General features: G+C 39.9%; 1 non-coding gene across 1 annotated transcript; it reads left to right on the forward strand.

Annotated features, from left to right (window-relative positions):
• The first annotated feature begins 732 nt into the window (after positions 1 to 732).
• On the forward strand, positions 733 to 808 carry TRNAK-CUU (transfer RNA lysine (anticodon CUU)). Its single transcript has one exon. It is a non-coding gene; the product is annotated as a tRNA-Lys (tRNA).
• Positions 809 to 18,068: the final 17,260 nt, after the last annotated feature.

Raw genomic sequence — 18,068 nt, forward strand, 5'->3', positions numbered from 1 at the left:
TATTGTGTGGATCAATTGAGATAATATATTTAAAGTATTTTATGAGCCTTAAAATATTATATAAATATCAGTTAAATATGTAGTTCCCACCCTCTGGGAGGTTTCAATCTAGTAGGAGGATACGATGTATACAAAAATAGTTGTAACATAAGATAAAGCTCAGGTATGCTTAAGTAATTAAAGGAAAGTAAACTACATAAGGTCCCATGGAAGAAAGAGCATTATTAGCCTGAAAGAACAGGCAAGATTCCCTAGAGGAAGTTACATTTGAGATGGGCCTTAAAGAACAGTTAAGAATCATGCAATGACTACAGCCCCAAAGTGGGTCATGTAGGGATATGGAAAGTACTGGGCCTCTAGCCTCTTTTTAGAAAGTGAAATAGACTTTCTCCTCATCTCCATCTCTTTGGAATCCCAAACTTCCATCAAAATATTTCAAAGTCCATCATTAGCTTTCCAGCATTTGTACCTTCCTGGGAAAATCGATTTCATATTTATTTTATCAATATTTTATATTTAGTTATCTTTGTACATGCCATTTTCCTCAAATAGAATGTAAGCTCTTGGATGGCTGGGATGGCTTCTGTAATGATCCTCGGGTTTCTAGCTGAGTCTTACCTTTCCCAGGTCTTCAGTGCACATTCTGGTTAAGTCCTGCGTGTTCACATAAAGGAGAAGTCAAGCCAGTGGAAATGGAAAGAGGTACAGCTTTATTCGTCCTCCTGGATCCAGGGCCAGCTAGCTCAGTCAGTAGAGCATGAGACTCTTAAACTCAGGGTCGTGGGTTCAAGCCCCATGTTGGGTGCCAGGGGGGCAGCTAGGTGGCACAGTGAGTAGATTACCGGCCCTGGAGTCAGGAGGACCTGAGTTCAAATCTGGCCTCAGACATTTAACACAAAAACTAGTCGTGTGACCTTAGGCAAGTCACTTAACCCCAACTGCCCTCCAAAAAAGCAAAAAAAAGGGGGGAGAGCAATTAGCTATATTGGCTACTGCTTTATACACCCAAAATACATTAGCTAAAAAAAATTGGTAAAAATGAGTATACACCGGCAGTAAAACAATGTGAAAGGTGCATACTCCCCAAAATGAAGGTAATATGGGATTTATTACTGTGGGGGCAAGGCTGTGCTTATATATTTTCCAGAAGCTGGGGAATCACCAGTGAGGGTGCCAGAACAGAAATATCAGGGCGTGTACTCCAAATCACCCAGAAAGATGAAAAACTTCAACAGCAGAAGAATTCACAGAGACAGAACGTGGGAATAAAGAAGAAGAGGTCTCCTAATGCAGCCACTACACAAAAAAGCTGTGCCCCCATGGGGGCAGACTGAACATTTTTTATATCCACCCAAAGAACTAAAGCCTGTTACCAAAGGATTTGTGTTTCTCGCTGTGATCACTCTGCTTTCTATATAAACCAAACTGGTTCCATCCTGATTTACATTTTGAGACACCTACCCCTGTTGCATCATTTGTTTCATATATAACTGTAATTGTGACTACATGTATTTGACCCCTTCAAGCCTTCCTTACTTCTACTAATGTAAATCATTTACAGATGATATAAGTCCATACTATATTTTATTGGAATATACCCTGCTTTAACTGTACTCTTAAACAATGTATTAGTGGTTATGATGTCATACTGTTTGTAGAACCACCCTCTTTTGGTTTTGGGTTTTGGAGGAACCTGCACAAAAGCTATTTCTGGACTTTTACTCATGGGACTAATTGCAACTGTGTCTTCTATTCTCCTTCTCCAATGTACTTATGGATACACCTGTCTAAGTATGACTCTTCTGTATGGAATATTGTTTGTATTCATCGTACTCCTGCTCTATGTATATCTAATAGGGATTTGTACTATTATTTTGTCTACTATCATTGATAATCTCAACCACTGTGTCTTTGTATTTAGGTAATAAATTAAAGTAGAGACTTTCAGAAAAAATTAGATGCTTTAAAGGAAACTAGAATTTGTGAAAGCAAACTTGCAGAAACTGAGTTTTGTTGAAGTGTGATTATAGATTTCATCCTATTTGTGTTATACCCGTGAAATATAATAGGTCAATTATCATTGGCAAAAAGTTAAAAATCGTTTGTTAGGGATTTTTAGAAATACCTCCATAGGGGTGGATTTGGCGCAATTCGATAAATTGATTTCCCATATCAATGAGGCCTCCCTGGACAAAATTAAGGTGGACAATTTGGCATGACAAATTTAGGGTTCATTTAAAGAGTTAAGTCCTTTGCATTGGCTGTTTATATTGCTTTCACCCCTCTTCCCCTGGTTAAATTGTATCTCCTTTCTACTTGCATTGTGAAGCACTTTAGGGATTTAAGGGCTGAAGCATGAGGGGCCTAGAGAGAATGGAAGGAGAGATGTAACAACACGCAGGTCCTGCCAATAAAGCTGTGCCATGTTCCATTTCCACTGGCTCAATAATAGGGAGGTGATTCCCCATTTTCATCCCAAGTCAACCCCAGAATTCCCCTGGTCCCTCGGGGCTTCTCCTCTGTCTTCCCCACTAGCAGGGGGACTCAGTCAAAAGGTTCCTTTAAAACCACACACACTTTATTTGTCCCTGTTTGGGTGCCATTTGTAACAATCCTTGGGTTTCTAGCTGAGTTTCACCTTTCCCAGGTCTTCAGTGCACATTCTGGGCACGTCCTGCGTGTTCACATAAAGGAGAAGTCAAGTCAGTGGAAATGGAAAGAGGCACAGCTTTATTGGCAGGACAGGTGTGTTGTTACATCTCTCCTTCCATCCTCTCTAGTCCCCGCTAGCTTAAATCCCCAAAGTGCACTTGCAGAGCTCATGGACAGATCATGAGGGAAGGGGTGGGGGTGGGGGGGTAATCAGAGAAAGGAAGGCTGTGTCCAGAACAGCTTGCATACTCCTGTGCATTTACCCTTAGTCCCTGAGATTAATCTCAAGGTAACAGGGTAAATTGCATGACAGCACACAATCTGGGCGCCTTGGCAGTTCCTAGAGGTTAGGGTGCCCTGACCAAAGATGAGATCAGCACATATTGCTGATTGCTCTGTATCCTGTTATATCAGATCTGAACTCAGAGAGGCTGCCTGAGACCCAAAGAGGGGCTATAGGCCCCAACAGTTTCGTTTTTGTTTTTTGTATCCTCAGTGCCTAGCACACAGAACCTGTGACATGATGGTCAATTGCACTGTTGAAAGCATAGATTTTGAATAAAATGAGACAAAGGAATATCAAGTTCTTTTGGGGATAAGAATAGGATCTACTTATTTTTATGTAAACCCATTAATTGGCAAAAAATTAAATTTTATCTATAGAAAAGGAAAAAAAAAGTATCCAGAACTATTGAAAACCATGAGGAATATGGTTCTGTATTGAATGGAATAAGCAAGCCTCTGTCTATAGTCTGTAAAATTACTCTGGTTCCTTTTTAAATCTTCCAAGGCAGGTTCCCAATGCCTTACTATCAACTCTCAAACCCTACAATATGTACATTATTTATTTGCTTTGCTAATGTATTTTTTCCAGTTGGGTTAACATTTTATTGGGGTTTGAATGACTCAAAAGGATCCCCCTAATTTGGAATATATGTAGAGGATATTTAGTAGTATATAACAGAAATACAATAAAAAAAATAATGCATTGGCCCTGCCCTCAATGAGTTTAAACATTGTCATTCCCACCTCACCCTGAAAGCAAAGAATCTGTTCCCTCTTTTATAGTTCATAGTTATTCAGAACCAAGAGAGAATTGAGTTCCTACCTATATTCAGTGGGATCTAGAGCTAGAAAACTGGTTGATTAGGTTCCTGTTGAACCACTAGTCCCTTTGGACAAATTTTCCTCCTCACTAGAGCTATTTTTCTTTGTCTCTTCAGAATTTCATTCATGATGTTTTCCCATTCCTCCTGGACTGTAGATATTTTTAAAAATGCCCCTGTAGACATTTTAGTCGATTAAATTTTGCCAGTTCTTTATATTTTCCCTTTAATTTGTACTCTAATAATAGAGTACAAAACCATGTGCCTGTTTCTTTTTCTTTCTATATTGCTAATTCCAAGATGAGGGCAGTGATTTTCCCATAATATTCTGTTATTTTCTGCCCCCAAACCAAAATTTTTGTCGGTTGAGTATCAGCCCTGGAATCACAGTTGCCTCTATTACTCCCTCCAACTTTAGAAAGGAAAATTTTATCATTTAGGAAAGACAAGAAATTATGCTGCTGTTTTTTTTTCCTGGTCTGGATAGAAAATACACTCTAGTAAATATCTGTTTAATTCAAGAGTCTCTCACTATATCTTACTACCATACTGATGGGGTTAGAGGTGCTCAAAACACCAAAATACCAACATGCCAGGTCCTGTCAAACGAATTCAACTTAAGTCTTCTCTCAGCCAAAGAAGAGCAAAGTTTATTAAAGATTTGCCATATTGGGTAGACTCTTAAGGAGCCTTGGTATCTGTGAAACTTGTACTGGACAGGCAGGCCAGAATCATCTGACACAGAGTCATTCTGCTGTAGACCATTCTCTGGCCTTCCTCTTTTCATGGAGGCAAGATGGGTCTGATATACAGAAAGGTTGTGGCAGGAATCTAGGGGTGGTCTAGAGGAGGAGTTTGGGGAGGGTCTTCAAGAAGAATCAATGAGGTCAGACTCCAGTAATGAGTGATTAAGGGTGGGAAGTTGCTGGACAAAGGAGGGCTAAGCTAGTAACAAAGCTTTGGGCAGAGCCACAATGAAAGGCTTATGGCCTCAGGTAAATGCCTCATGTGGGAAGATTCAAGGAGAGCTCAAGGGGGTTCCCAGAGACTGTACCTCATCTATACCAAATCTGCCATCTGTTTCCAGAGCTCATCCTCTTTTTGATCTTTCTGTGTAAGTGGCCTGTTGTATGTGCCCATGTAAATATTGCTTCAATTTGTGTCCCTGTCTGTCTTCATACAAATTCTCTCCACAATGTTTCTCCCTCTGGTTTCTGTATTCCTGCCAAATAATATATCTTTCTCATAAACAGTGTTATTATGGTCTTATTTGCAAAAGGCTAGAGAGGGAGAGAACTTTGTGTGCTAAAATGTTTATGTGTTAAATAAAGCTAAAAGAGGTTTGACCTTATATTGAGGGAAGCCATTGGGAAGCTGGTGGCACAGTAAATAAGAGTGCTGGGCCTGTCTCAAACACTTACTAGTAAGTCACTTTGCCTCTATTTGCCTCAATATCCTCAACTGTAAAATGCAGATCATAATAGCACCTAACTTGTAGAGCTGTTGTGAGGACAGGGATGAGCACATAGCAGATGCTATACAAAAGCTTTTCTCCTTTCCCTCATATTGAAAATGTAATTGTTGGGCGGCTAGGTGGTGCAGTGAATAGAGCATCAGCCCTGGAGTCAGGAGGCCCTGAGTTCAAATCTGGCTTCAGACACTTAACACAAAACTATCCATGTGACCTAGGGCAAGTCACTTAACCCCAATTGCCCTCCAAAAATAAAGGAAAATGTAACTGTTACTAATTTTCTGCTCAGACTTGATTTGACTCATAGAATTGATCAGGAGACTAGACTTTTATAAATAAACTGCTTAATTTCAAGAATGAAACTTAAATCACAGCAATGTTAAAGACTGCAAAAGAAAAAAAAAAGTAAAAAGATGAGCCATAAGAAAAATATTTGGCTTATTGTGAATCATCATATCCTTTACTGACTGCCCATTTTGTGATGCATAGTATAGGAAATAACTTTGTGTTTGTTTTTAAAAATCCTGAATATATTCCTTTTCTTATTGGCAATCTAACACTTGTTTTAAAGTTTGGTCTTACCAAACTGAAGAGAGCACAATTTTCAAAGTTACCAATACAAGTTCCAGTTCTAAAGATCTATTTTTCCACCCCTCAGTCAGGCAAAAAGCAGTACAGTGTAGGTTAGAATGAACACTAGATTTTGAATCAGAAGTTCTGTGTTCAAGTCCCAGGTCAGCCATTTACTCTATGGACCAACTTGTGTAACTTGGGTTACTTAAATTCCTTGGATTTAGGTTTCCTCATTTGTAAAACAAAGTGAATAGTAGATGAACCCTACTTTCCCTTCCAGTTTCACTCTGGTGAATATTAGGATCTCAGTTCTTTTCAGCTGCAAATATAAAAGGCATTAATGCTGTGCAATTTATTTGAAGAGGAGGGAGGAACATAATGAATTCATTCAACCTGTGCTCTAGTCACAAGAGATTCAGTCATTGTTTCCCATAAAAAGAAGAAAAATAACCAGGAAAACCAGCTAACATCCTAGTTGAATCTGTATGGAGAGGAAGAGTGAACAGCCCCAGCTGCTTTAAAGTATACATGAATGTATGTTTGTGAGCCTGTGCATGTTTGTGAATAGATATGTGTATGTCTCTGGCTTTCTCCCTGTATCCTCTTTGATGTGATCCTGACCTTATTATTTCCTTCCTCTCTGAGATCTCTTTTTGGTCACTTTCATAGCCAGGGGTTCTTAATTTTTCTCCTATTGTGGACTCTTTTGGCCCTTTTTTCAGAATAATGTTTTTAAATGAATAAAACAAAAGACATGGGATTACAAAGGAAAGCAATTATGCTAAAGTACAGTTATGAAATATTTTTTTCTAGGGCCTCCTCTCTCTGGACTTCCCAGTGACCGGACTGCCTGCTTCTCGTGAGATTCAATAAAACTTCCTGCTTTTACCTTGAGACGTCTCCAAGTAGTCAATTTAGGGCAGGGTCTCTGTATCCCACACAGTTTGGGGGGGGCCTCGCCCGGGATCACATGACTTGGTGGAGGAATGACCACTCACCTGCTCAGAGGCAGGAACCCGTGGAGCCCCTTGCTCCAACAGTCTCCAGAGAGAGCAGGACATCTCCCTTCCTCCACTGAGTAAAGTGCGGAAAGGGAGAAACTCTGTAAAAGAGAAAGTAAAAACAAAGGATCCGAAGCTCCAAAATTGAGATTGAACAGTGGAAACAGTCAGGAAACCTATGTGCACATAGCCCAACCCCACCTTTAGGATTTGCTGTGCAAGTACCAGCCTGGAGACTGGATCCTAATCCGAGTTTGGAAAGAGGAGAAGCTGACTCAATTCTGGGACAGACCCTTTCAAGTGCTCCTGGCTTCAGACACAGCAGTGAGGACTCAAGAATGTGGCTGGACCTAAAAGGACTGGTTCCTCCTCCTGATGAATGGACAATAGACTCTGAATCAACAGATGAGTTTAGGATTCCTCTGAGACAAAAAGAAAGGACTGATGAACGTTGCATGAAGGATTATTGTATGTATACTCATTTGGGGATCTATAATTGGAATTGTCTTGTTTGAGGTGTTAGATAAAATATTTTGTTGGATAACCCTTCTACACCAAATACTACAGACCGCTAAGTCACTCTCTGTGATCCAAGTGGACCATGGAGACAGTGTCAGTCTGGTCCTGGGTTTTGCTGACATCCTACCCGCTGATCTCCCCTAGACCCGTTCCCAGGGCCCCATGGGGGGAAAATACATTTCAGACTTTAATGCAAACTATAGGCAGCACCTTCAACTTGACTAACTGTTGGATTTGTGGGGGTCCTGAGAGGTTAGCTTTTTCCTCCCAGAACAAATGGAGGGGCAGTTAGGTATTCCATTGCATGATGATTTGAGCTGATCTAAAAGAAGTATAGATACTTCCATTACTCAATCTGGAGATGCTAATGGTTGGGGAGATTCATGGCCACCTGAGAAAATCATTAAAACCTATGGGCCGGCAACCTGGGCCCAAGATAGGAGTTGGGGATATAGGAACCCTATGTACATGCTAAACAGGATAATTAGCCTCGAGGCAGTAGTAGAAATTATTACTAATAAGACAGCCAGAGCTCTTGATCTCCTGGCCAACCAAGCCACCCAAACCTGAGAGGCTGTATTATAGCACAGGTTAGTATTGGATTATCTCTTAGCCAAGGAAGGGGGGGTATGTGGAAAACTGAACTTGTCAAATTGTTGTATGAGAATAGATGACAACGGGGCTGTGGTGAAAGAAATTACTCAGGACATTCAGAAAGTAGCACACATCCCAGTGCAGACCTGGCAATCTCCTTTTAATATGTCTTGGTGACTTGGTAGAGGAATGCTAACTCACCTGCTTGGAGGCAGGCACCCATAGAGCCCCTTGCTCCAACAGTCTCCAGCGCAAGGAGGAAGCTGGAGGAGACAAGCTTTATGGTTCCTACTCATAGCTATTAGTGGGCTTATACTAGTACCTGTGTGTTCACCCTGTATGATCAAATGGATCACAGGTATAGTGCAGATCCAACCTAGTCAGTCTAGAAATGAAAACAGAAGGGGAAGTTCTACTAATGATTCTGAAAAGACAAGGATGGGAACCAGTAGCCACCCCCTAAAGGGCTGAGCCTGAGGGAGTAGATGGATTAGAAGAACAATGTGAGGCGATGCAGCAGCTATTTGAAGACAGAGAGTGAAAGCATGTTAAAGGGAATTTGATGAGAAAACACAGTAATATAAAGAGAAGGGATTGTATAGAATGAAATGTGGTTTCTCAAGCAGACTATTTGTTAAAGTACTAGAAGCCTTTAGGCCTCAGTCAGGTGACCTGGGGAGGGAAAAACAAAACTCTGGAAATCCTCCTGCCACCCCATCAGCCAAATAAGGGAATGTTAACAAATGAACCAATCAATTTAAAAGATTACATGAGGAAGGGGAGGGTCAGAGTTTTTGGCTATATAACCCAGCTTTGGTTTCTGTAAGGTGGTTTCCCTCTCTCTGGACTTCCCAGTGATGGGACCATCCGCTTCTCCCGAGATTCAATAAAACTTCCTGCTTTCACCTTGAAAAAATATATATATATATATATATTTTTTCGAAAACATAAGCTCATGGACTGCAGGTTGAGAATCGCTGTTTTATAGTTTCTTACCTACATGAAAAACAATATCCTCTTCCACCTAGAGGCCTTTTCTAATCCCCTCTCCCAGATGTTACTGATCTCCTTTCTTGAAATTACTTTGAATTTACTCATCTGCATTACATTAATATTCACTTAGTAGCATGGAAGTTCCTTGAGGGCAAGGACAACTTCATTTCATTCTCTGTATTCCCAGTGTCAAAATGGTTTGTGGTGGGGCGGCTAGGTGGCACAGGGAGTCTGAGTGCCGGCCCCAGAGTCAGGAGGACCTGGGATTGGTTCCAGCCTCAGATACTTAACACCCACACAAAAAAACTGGTCATGTAACCTTGGGCAAGTTACTTAATGCCAACTGCTTCAAAAAAAATGGTGTGTGGCACAGAGGAACAAGTTAATCAACTCGGTTGCTGTTATCCTTCTCAATCCCTGGTTTCCCTGTGTTTGACTCTGATGTGTTCTTGCATGGTGACTCCATATCCCAACATTCATATTGCAGTTAGCAATCAAATATGTTTTTATTGATGTGTTAATATGTAACATGTTCTCAGCACTGAGGGTACATAAGAATTATAAAACATTTTTTTGTTCCCAGGGATCTTACTATTTCTTGGGATACCAAACAAAATCAAGAAAGTGTAGGGCATTCAGTACTATATTATGTGGTATTGATGGAATCCTAATAAAGCTGCCCCAGCCCCAATATTCAAACTTCATTATAGGCCTGGCCCTAGTGAACAGCAGGCCTATTGCACCTACCTAGCCCCCCTCCTGCCAATGTCCTAACTTCTTTGTATATGCCTCACTGATCACTAGAACAACAGGTGTGTCCCTGAACTCATAGTTCCTACAGAAACAGCAGGTGTGTCCATATGATGGGAACCTAGCTACTGCCTCTACCTGGTCACTGCCCCCAGACCCATTTACACAGAAACAGATGTGTTACCATATTCAATCACAATCACATCATCCATCTAGCCCAAGACAGGACCACAATAGCTAGCCAGTTGGAAGGCAGAATGACCAGAATGTTTAACCACCAAACCACAGATGGGAGGGACCCCTCCTCCATTACCTAATCCCTTAACAAACCCTTTCTTCCTTTTAATATTAATGATATTCCTCTATTCTATGTATGTAATTGCATCTTTACCCTATAAAAATCCATCTTGATTTCTCTCAAATTGCTAGTTCCTTTTGGAACTTAGCAAGTTTCAGGGGAGGTGTCAATCTCAATAAATGCTTATACTTGGATTAGAGGTGGTCTGATTGAATTCTTTGAGATGGTTCCACCACAACACATCATGAAACTGCAACAGTTTTTGGGTGGACAGAGCCCCCACCTCAACTTTTTTGGCATCCCTGGGTTTAAATGGCAACATTATATATAGGTCACTGGTTTCCTACCCATGAACCTAGGCCACTGGGGAATGATAGAACTTCTTTAATGGAATAAAACAAACATTTCCATAACATAGTACAATAAAAAGATGATTGTACATGAAACTGCAAATTTGCTATGCACAACTTGCTATTCCTTCCAAATATACAACAAAATTATCATATAAATTTCATTTTTTTCCTTTTTTTCTCTCCCCCCCCAACTCTAGAGATGGCTACCATTGATTGGACATGGACACATACACACAAATTATTCTGTACATGCATCTATTTATCAGTTCTTTCTCTAGATGCAAATAGTATCTTTCTTCATGTGTCCTTTATAGCTAATTTCAGTGTTTATAATAGACAAAATGACTTATTCAGCATGTCTTGCATCACTACAATACTACATTATTTTCATATACCTTCATTTGTTCAGCTATACCTTAATTGATGGGTGCCCCCTTAGTTTCCAGATCCTTGCCTATAATTAATTCATTGCTCCTCAGGTCATTATATCCTGTTTTTAAATCAATGACCTTCTTAACTCCATTGATGATCCCTCCTTTTTCTTTTTAAACCAGTCAATCCATTTCATTTTTTCTTAAGGGAAGTCTTTGAAACATAACAATTAATTCTGTTGTCTTATCTTGACAATTCATTGTCAATTTTATTACATTTTTATTTTTCTCATATCTCCCTTATTTGCAGTGTTTCCATATTGCAGGCTCTTCTCACCTCTGTTTTGTTTTACAAGAATGGGTCAGATGCCTCTCTTATGTTGAAAAGTTCATTTTTTTTTCACTGATGACTGGACTCAGCGCTGCAGGTTATATTATTTTTCACTGCACAATGAGCTCCTTTGTTTTTTGGAATATCTTATTCCATAATTTTCTCTGTTTTTGTTTTGTTTTGAGTTTGTTTTTGTTTTGGTGGCTGAAAAAATGGTCTGTATTATTCAAACTGATGTTCTATTGTAGTTAAAGGCCTCTTTCTTGAGTGCTTCAAAGCATGGAATTCTTCCTCTGTTGGTGAGCTTATAGATTTGTTAAGTCACTATTTCTTTGTCTGTATTATAAAGTTATAGAAAGTTTTATTTTACTGTTTCCTAGAATTTAGCGTTAATTTAAGATGCAAAAAAATTTTAATGCTACGTCTATGCATATTATCTTGAAAGTCAGTAGCTTTAACTTGCATGTCAATTATGCTTTTTTAAGGTCTTTTAATTAAACTACTGTATATATTCACATACATATACACATCTGTATGTGTATATTTACTGTTATACCATTAGTATGGTGATCTCAGAATGAGGAACCCCACTCACCTAATACATAATGCCACCTGCTTTGTCTTAGTTGCCTGTGGCATTGGAATGGTCAAATGACTTGCCTAACATCACACCGCTAACATCTGTCAAAGGCAACACTTGAACCCAGGTCTTCCAGATTCTCTATTCTATGAAAAATTGCCTTTCTGTTAAATGTATTGTAACATGTCATACAAACAAAACTTTTTTTTTAATTTTGTGATTTTATGGATCTCTCTGTTGTTTATCTGGACAGATTTTAGGCTATAACCAAGCATCCCTCTAGACTTTTTTGTTGTTGTTGTTTTTCAAATATATTTTAACCCTTTTCTTTTAGGCCTGGTAGCTTGTTTCTGAACTTTTTCATTCTTTAGCCCCTTCTGCCATCACAGTGGGACTTTTTCTTCCTCTTAGATCCCCAAACTAGATATCCTCATCCTTCTTAACAAGGGGAATGTGAGGGCCTAGCTGAGTCTGTTCAGAATAAAGTTGGTAAAGAGAGAACGATCTCTAGCTAGGGTTTTAATGAACTTTTCCTTTTGCATAGACTGTTTCTATCTTTGTGGTCTTCTATATCTTACACGTGTTCTTGTGAGTTTTATTTTATGTGGTTCAGCACAGCAATATTTTCCAATGCTTGTTGGTCATATAAGATTCAGACTAAATCATTGCTGTTGGGTTCTCAGCTAGGGAAAGAATGAACTGTACCTGGCTTGGAGAAACGGAGTGAGAGAATTAAGTAGTTCAGTTCTCGAATTTTATCCATGAGTTATGGAGTATTTCAGTCTTCTTAATCAGGTTTAATTATTATAGATTTGGTTGTCACAGATTGTCCAGTGAGAGAGTAATATAGAAAGAGATTCTCCTGCCAGATTGTTGATCACATGACCAATAATGTATAAGACACTTTACAAAACATATCTTTCTCAACTGCATGCTAGGGAGGCAGTTGAAATATTTTCATCCCTTTTATTTATAACAACAGATCACATTAATTTGGCTCTTTGAGGTTTAGAAAACATTGTCTTCACAAAAATAGTCCCTTCTGAAGTAAAGTGAATTGTGTGAGGGTAGACCCATAGCAACTCATAGCCAGGATTTAAAATCAGGTTTCTTTATTGCAGGTCCGGGGCTTTTCCTAAATTGAATGAATTCAACTGAAAGACAGAAATCAGCTGAAGGTCACCTATAGTAAAAGAAAACAGTATAGTGCAAAGAATCATGGATTTCAGAGTCAGAAGGTCAGAATGCAATGTGAGTTCTCAGTCTGACACTGAACAATTGTGGAGATTTAGACAAATCACTTCCTCTCTCTCAGACTCAGTTTTCTCATATATGAAATGAGGGAGTTGGATCATATGACTTTTTGGGTCTCTTCCAGCTTTTAATCTATGCTCCTTCTTGTTTAAAGCCACCCCCACCATAGGACCACAAGAAATGGAGGTATTCCAAGACAAGACTGAGAAAAGATGATGGTACATGGCAGGGAGAGAAACTACACAGCTGAATGGGCTGGGGCCAGCAGCTCCTGACCCTGTTCAAAGCACTTTAACCTAAGTAGGGATGGATTTCTGGGATGGGCTGATCTGATTGGCCACATTTTCCAGAATCTCTCTCTTGGTCACACATTAAGGGTGAGCACAAACGCGGTATGGATTTTCTTTATATTTCCAGGAGTGCAGGAATCCCTGGTGAGGGGCCCCATTCACCACTCTATGTCCCTGGGAAAGACATCCAGGACCATTCTAAGCTCATTTGATTATTAAGACCAGCGACTATCTGAGAATTCAGCCCTAGTCTAGATGAAGCTGCCTCTTCTCAGAGATGCTAGTTCCCTCTTAGAAAGTAAGAAAGCTTTGTATCCTTTAACTCATTTGAAACTTTCACTTTCAACATAACATTAACTCAGGTTTTTTTCCCTCTACACTTAACTATGTTAACTTTTCCCTAGACACTCAAACCAGTTTTTCTATTTCCTTCAAGTTTGCTATTTTCATTTTATTACCATATATTAATTACATTGCCTAAATTTAACTTGCCTTTTTCATTACAATTGTTTCTATTACCAAATCCCAATACATTAAGTTCTTTAGTATTCATTCGAAATGTACTGTAAACCATCCTCAAGGCATCAGTAAAACCTCTGATTTCCCACAGTTAATCCTAGAATATATTAAATATCCAGACTAATGGTTTAAAGGGAAGATTTTAGGGATAGTTTGCTCTTGTTTAGTCAGTAATAAAAGGACGTAATCTGCATATACCATTTCCTCAGATTTCCTCCCCAGCTTCTAGTTAAAATGGCCTAATTCTCCCTGCTGGATATCTCTTCCATGTGAACAGAGTTCCCTTGACAATACAGTCCTGTATTATTAGGAAGGACTTCAGGTTTGTTGCCAAGTTCAATTTAATTCTGGATCGACATAACACTTCACCAAGGACAATATAGGATTTCTTCTTGAAATGTATATAGGCAGTCAATAAACATCTTAAGGGCTTTCTATGGGCCAGGAACTGTGCTTAGCACTGCAAATATGAAGAGAATGTGAAAGGTAGTCCTTGCTCTCAAGAAGCTAATTGTTTAATGGGTGAGACAACATTCAAACAAGTATATACAGGATAAACAAGATACAATTAATGGAGAGAAGCCACTAGCAGTAAGGGGGATCTGGAAAGGCTTCCTGTAGAAAGTGGTATTTCATATGCAACTTGAAGAAAGTCAGCAAGTGAAGAGAATATTCTAGGGTTTCTAGATAGCCAGTGAAAATGCAACCATTGCTGCCAGAAATGAATGGTTAAACTCAATGGGAAATTTTTATATCTATAAACATAGGAGACAGCAAAAGGGGTCCTTGAGCCCTAATTGCAGAGGCTAAGGACTTAAACTTAATAAAAATAAATAAATAGCATGCCTGTATGTATCAGCAATGCCATATTCACAATGTCTATAGAGATTACAAATATGCTGATATAATTATCCATCACAAAATACATCAGGTTTGCCATTTGGGGAAATAAACTAGAAAATTTATTAAGATACCAAAAGACTGAGTCCCAAAACCAGAAAGTGAAAGCCATCAGAGTAGTTATGACATTGGCACAGGTAGATAAAGTAGAAAGCACCCACATTCTCAAGCCTTTAAAACAGAACAGGCTACCTCAGGCAAAGGTCCTCCTCTCCCCACTCACAGCAACCACCCAGTGTCCTGGAAGCACGCTCCCAGCAGCTCCGACCCCTGGAAGTCCTCAGCAGGAGTCCTTAGCAGAAAGTCCTGCTCCCAGCAGCTCCGGCCCCTGGCAGTCCTCAGCAGGAGTCCTTAGCAGAAAGTCCTGCTCCCAGCAGCTCCGGCCCCTGGCAGTGCTCAGCAGGGGTCCTAACTCAAAAAAAAAAAAGGCAACCGCCGTCAACTGCCAACCGCAGGACCGTTAGCTCGGCTTTTCACTTTCTCTTGCTCTGCTATGTCAGCACGTCCATGGGGCATGGGAGATCTTTAAATCCCATAACCCTTACACTGTATCAGGCTAAAGCATCTATCTGCCTGCACGGTACTGCATGAGTGTGAGTGTGAGTGTGTGTGTGTGTGTTGGAGGGCCCCTGGAGAGGATTTAGGGACCAGGGGTAGGGAAACTGCTGTCTTTGTGAAGTTTGGCTTCAGTCAAAGGGCCACACTTGAGGACCTAGTGGCCTCCAGGCTTCAGATTCCCCATCCCTGGTTTAAGCAGTATTCATTCTCATAAAACTGAAGATCTTCCCCAGAGCATATAGATCTTCCCTTATCATCTCAAATCTTCAGTTTCCCTGAAGCCATAATGACTCTCATTTTTCTCTCCTGTCATACAATCACTGGAAATTAAATAAGCTTAAACCACTTCTCAAGCCAATCTGGACCAATAAGCTCCTGATCAGGGATGAAGGGTACCTGATTAAGCCTGGTATGATTCTATTTTTTTTTTAAGCAATTGGGGTTAAGTAACTTGCTCAAGGTTACATGGCCAGTTATTTCTGGGTGTGGTGCTAAGTATCTGAGCCCAGATTCAATCCCCAGGTCATCCTGACACTGGAGCCGGTGCTCTTACTCACTGAGCCACCTGGCTGCCCCTAAGCAATTGGGGTTAAGTAACTTGCTCAAGGTTACATGGACAGGTGTTTCTGGGCGGGTGCTAAGTGTCTGAGCCCGGGATTCGATCCCTGGGTCATCCCGGCACTGGAGCCAGTGCTCTTACTCACTGTGCTACCTGGCCGCCCCGATTCTATTTTTTTATATATAAATCTGGTCAAAAGAATTTTAAACTATATACTATTAAAAAAAGGAGGAGAAAATTAGATAGATAAATAGATATATAGAAGGATTCACCATGCTGGATATCATAAACAGAAGCTACCATGAGAGAAGAAGAGTGGTTAAAATACCCAGAGAAGAAAATATAATGCAAGAAAGGAGATAGTAGTAAAATCTATGCCCTCAGGTTTCTATACACAAATGGACAAAATTTAGGCAACAAGCAAGTTGAGCTAGAGGTCTTAATGAAAGTAGACAACTTGTATCTCAGATATTACTGAGATTTGGTAGGATGAGACCCATGACTATAATAGGACTAAATGAGTACAACTTACTCAAAAGAACCAGAGATGATAAATGGTGAGTGGAGAACATTTCTCCCTCACTTTATATTAAGAAGAAATACTTATGTTAGGAAATCTAAGAACAGAGGAGTGAAGCATAGTGGAGAGCATTTCCCTAAAGCTCAATGGGGGGTTATACATTAGTTACTTTTCTTATCACAATCTGTCCAAATTACCTGGACACAGAGAGAAAATGGATGAGGCTTTGGGGAAAAAGAAAAGAAAACAATTATAGTTCTGAAACAGAGGCATAATAGGATAGTAGTAATGAGGAGTTTTAATTTACCAGTCCTCTTGTGAGAGGTGGCAATGAAAACTCACTTTTACAGTTTGTAACTGAAAAAACCAGGAGTAGTCTGCTATATTCACTCTAAATTTGGGGCCAACCAGGTTCCTGGGGAAAGAAAGGAAACAAGCATTTATTAAGGGCCTACCAAGATGTAGGCATTGCACTAAGTGCTTTACAAATATCTTTTCATTTGGTCTTCACAACAAGGTAGTAGCCACAGGCCTGTCACTGTGCTAGGTGCTGGGGGTACAAATTTTTAAAAAAATTTTCAATTTCAATTTTTTGCTTCTTTTTAAAGTGAAAAATGAGAAAGACAAAACAAAACAAAACAAGAAAAAGAAAGAGAGCAGGTAGTTTGCTTCAATCTGCATTCAAACTCTGTAGTTCTATTTCTGGATGTGGACATCTCTTTCCATCATGAGTCTTTTGCAGTTGTCTTATAACCTTGCATTGCTGAGAAGAGCCAAATCTATCAAAGTTGGTTTTCACAATATGCTGTGTCTGTAATTATGTACAAATTTCTCCTGGTTCTACTCTTCTTACTCAGCATCAGTTTGTATAAGGCTCTCCAGGAAATACAAAGTCTGTCTGCTCCTCATTTCTTATAGCACAATAGTATTCCATTACATTCATATATCACAATTTGATATGAGTATTTTTTTAAAAAATTAAACAAATTAAAAACAAGATGCTTACATTCTTTTTTTTAGAGGGGTAAGGTAGGGCATTTGGGGTTGTGACTTGCCCAAGGTCACACACCTAGTTTTTGTGTTAAGCATCTGAGACCAAATTTGAACTCAGGTCCTCCTGACTCCAGGGTCAGTACTCTATTCACTGCACCACCTAGCCGCCCCAAAATGCTTACATTCTAATCAGTACTTAAGCAGTTAGAGCCAGTGCAACTTTAGCAAGAAAGAACCAGTCATGTGAGGACTAACCTTATTTCCTTTTTCTGAATGAGCAGGAGAATGCCATAAATATATTTTACCTAGATTTTTAGCAGAAAGGTTTGATAATATCTCATTATATTCTTGACGAAAAAATATGGATGGTGGAGAGGGGGGTGGAACCATGGGCTCCTGGGTCTTTATTTAAGAAAGGGGCTCAATACAGTCTTCTCCTTATTTCCTACCAGCTGTACTGCTTTTGGACTTCTCCCTCATGATTCCTTCCCCAGGAAACTCACCATCAGGAAGTTTCATTATCCTGTGTTATTGAATCTGCCTGGTATTCACATCTCATCACTACACTCTGCTCCTCTGATTGGACCCTCTGACTCAAGGACAGGGCCATGGACTCCAGGGCCTCTTTTTAAGAAAGGTATTTAGTCCAGTCTTCTCTCCATTTCTCACCAGAACCTTTGAACTACTTTGGATTACTCTGTCATGTTGTAAGGGTTATGGGATTTAAAGATCTTCCATGACCCATTGGACTTGCTGATGTAGCAGGAAGGGGTGGAGCAAGAGGAAGCAGAAGCCAAACTGGAGTTCCTGCGGTGGCTGGCGGGGGTGGCGACGGCGGCAGCAGCAGCAGAGGCAGCGGCAGCGCAAAGCCCTTTTTGAGTTA

Source organism: Petaurus breviceps, unplaced genomic scaffold (genome assembly GCF_028583685.1).
Source record: "Petaurus breviceps papuanus isolate PSGF00001 unplaced genomic scaffold, PetGlider_PUasm1.0 151, whole genome shotgun sequence".
NCBI lineage: Eukaryota > Metazoa > Chordata > Mammalia > Diprotodontia > Petauridae > Petaurus > Petaurus breviceps.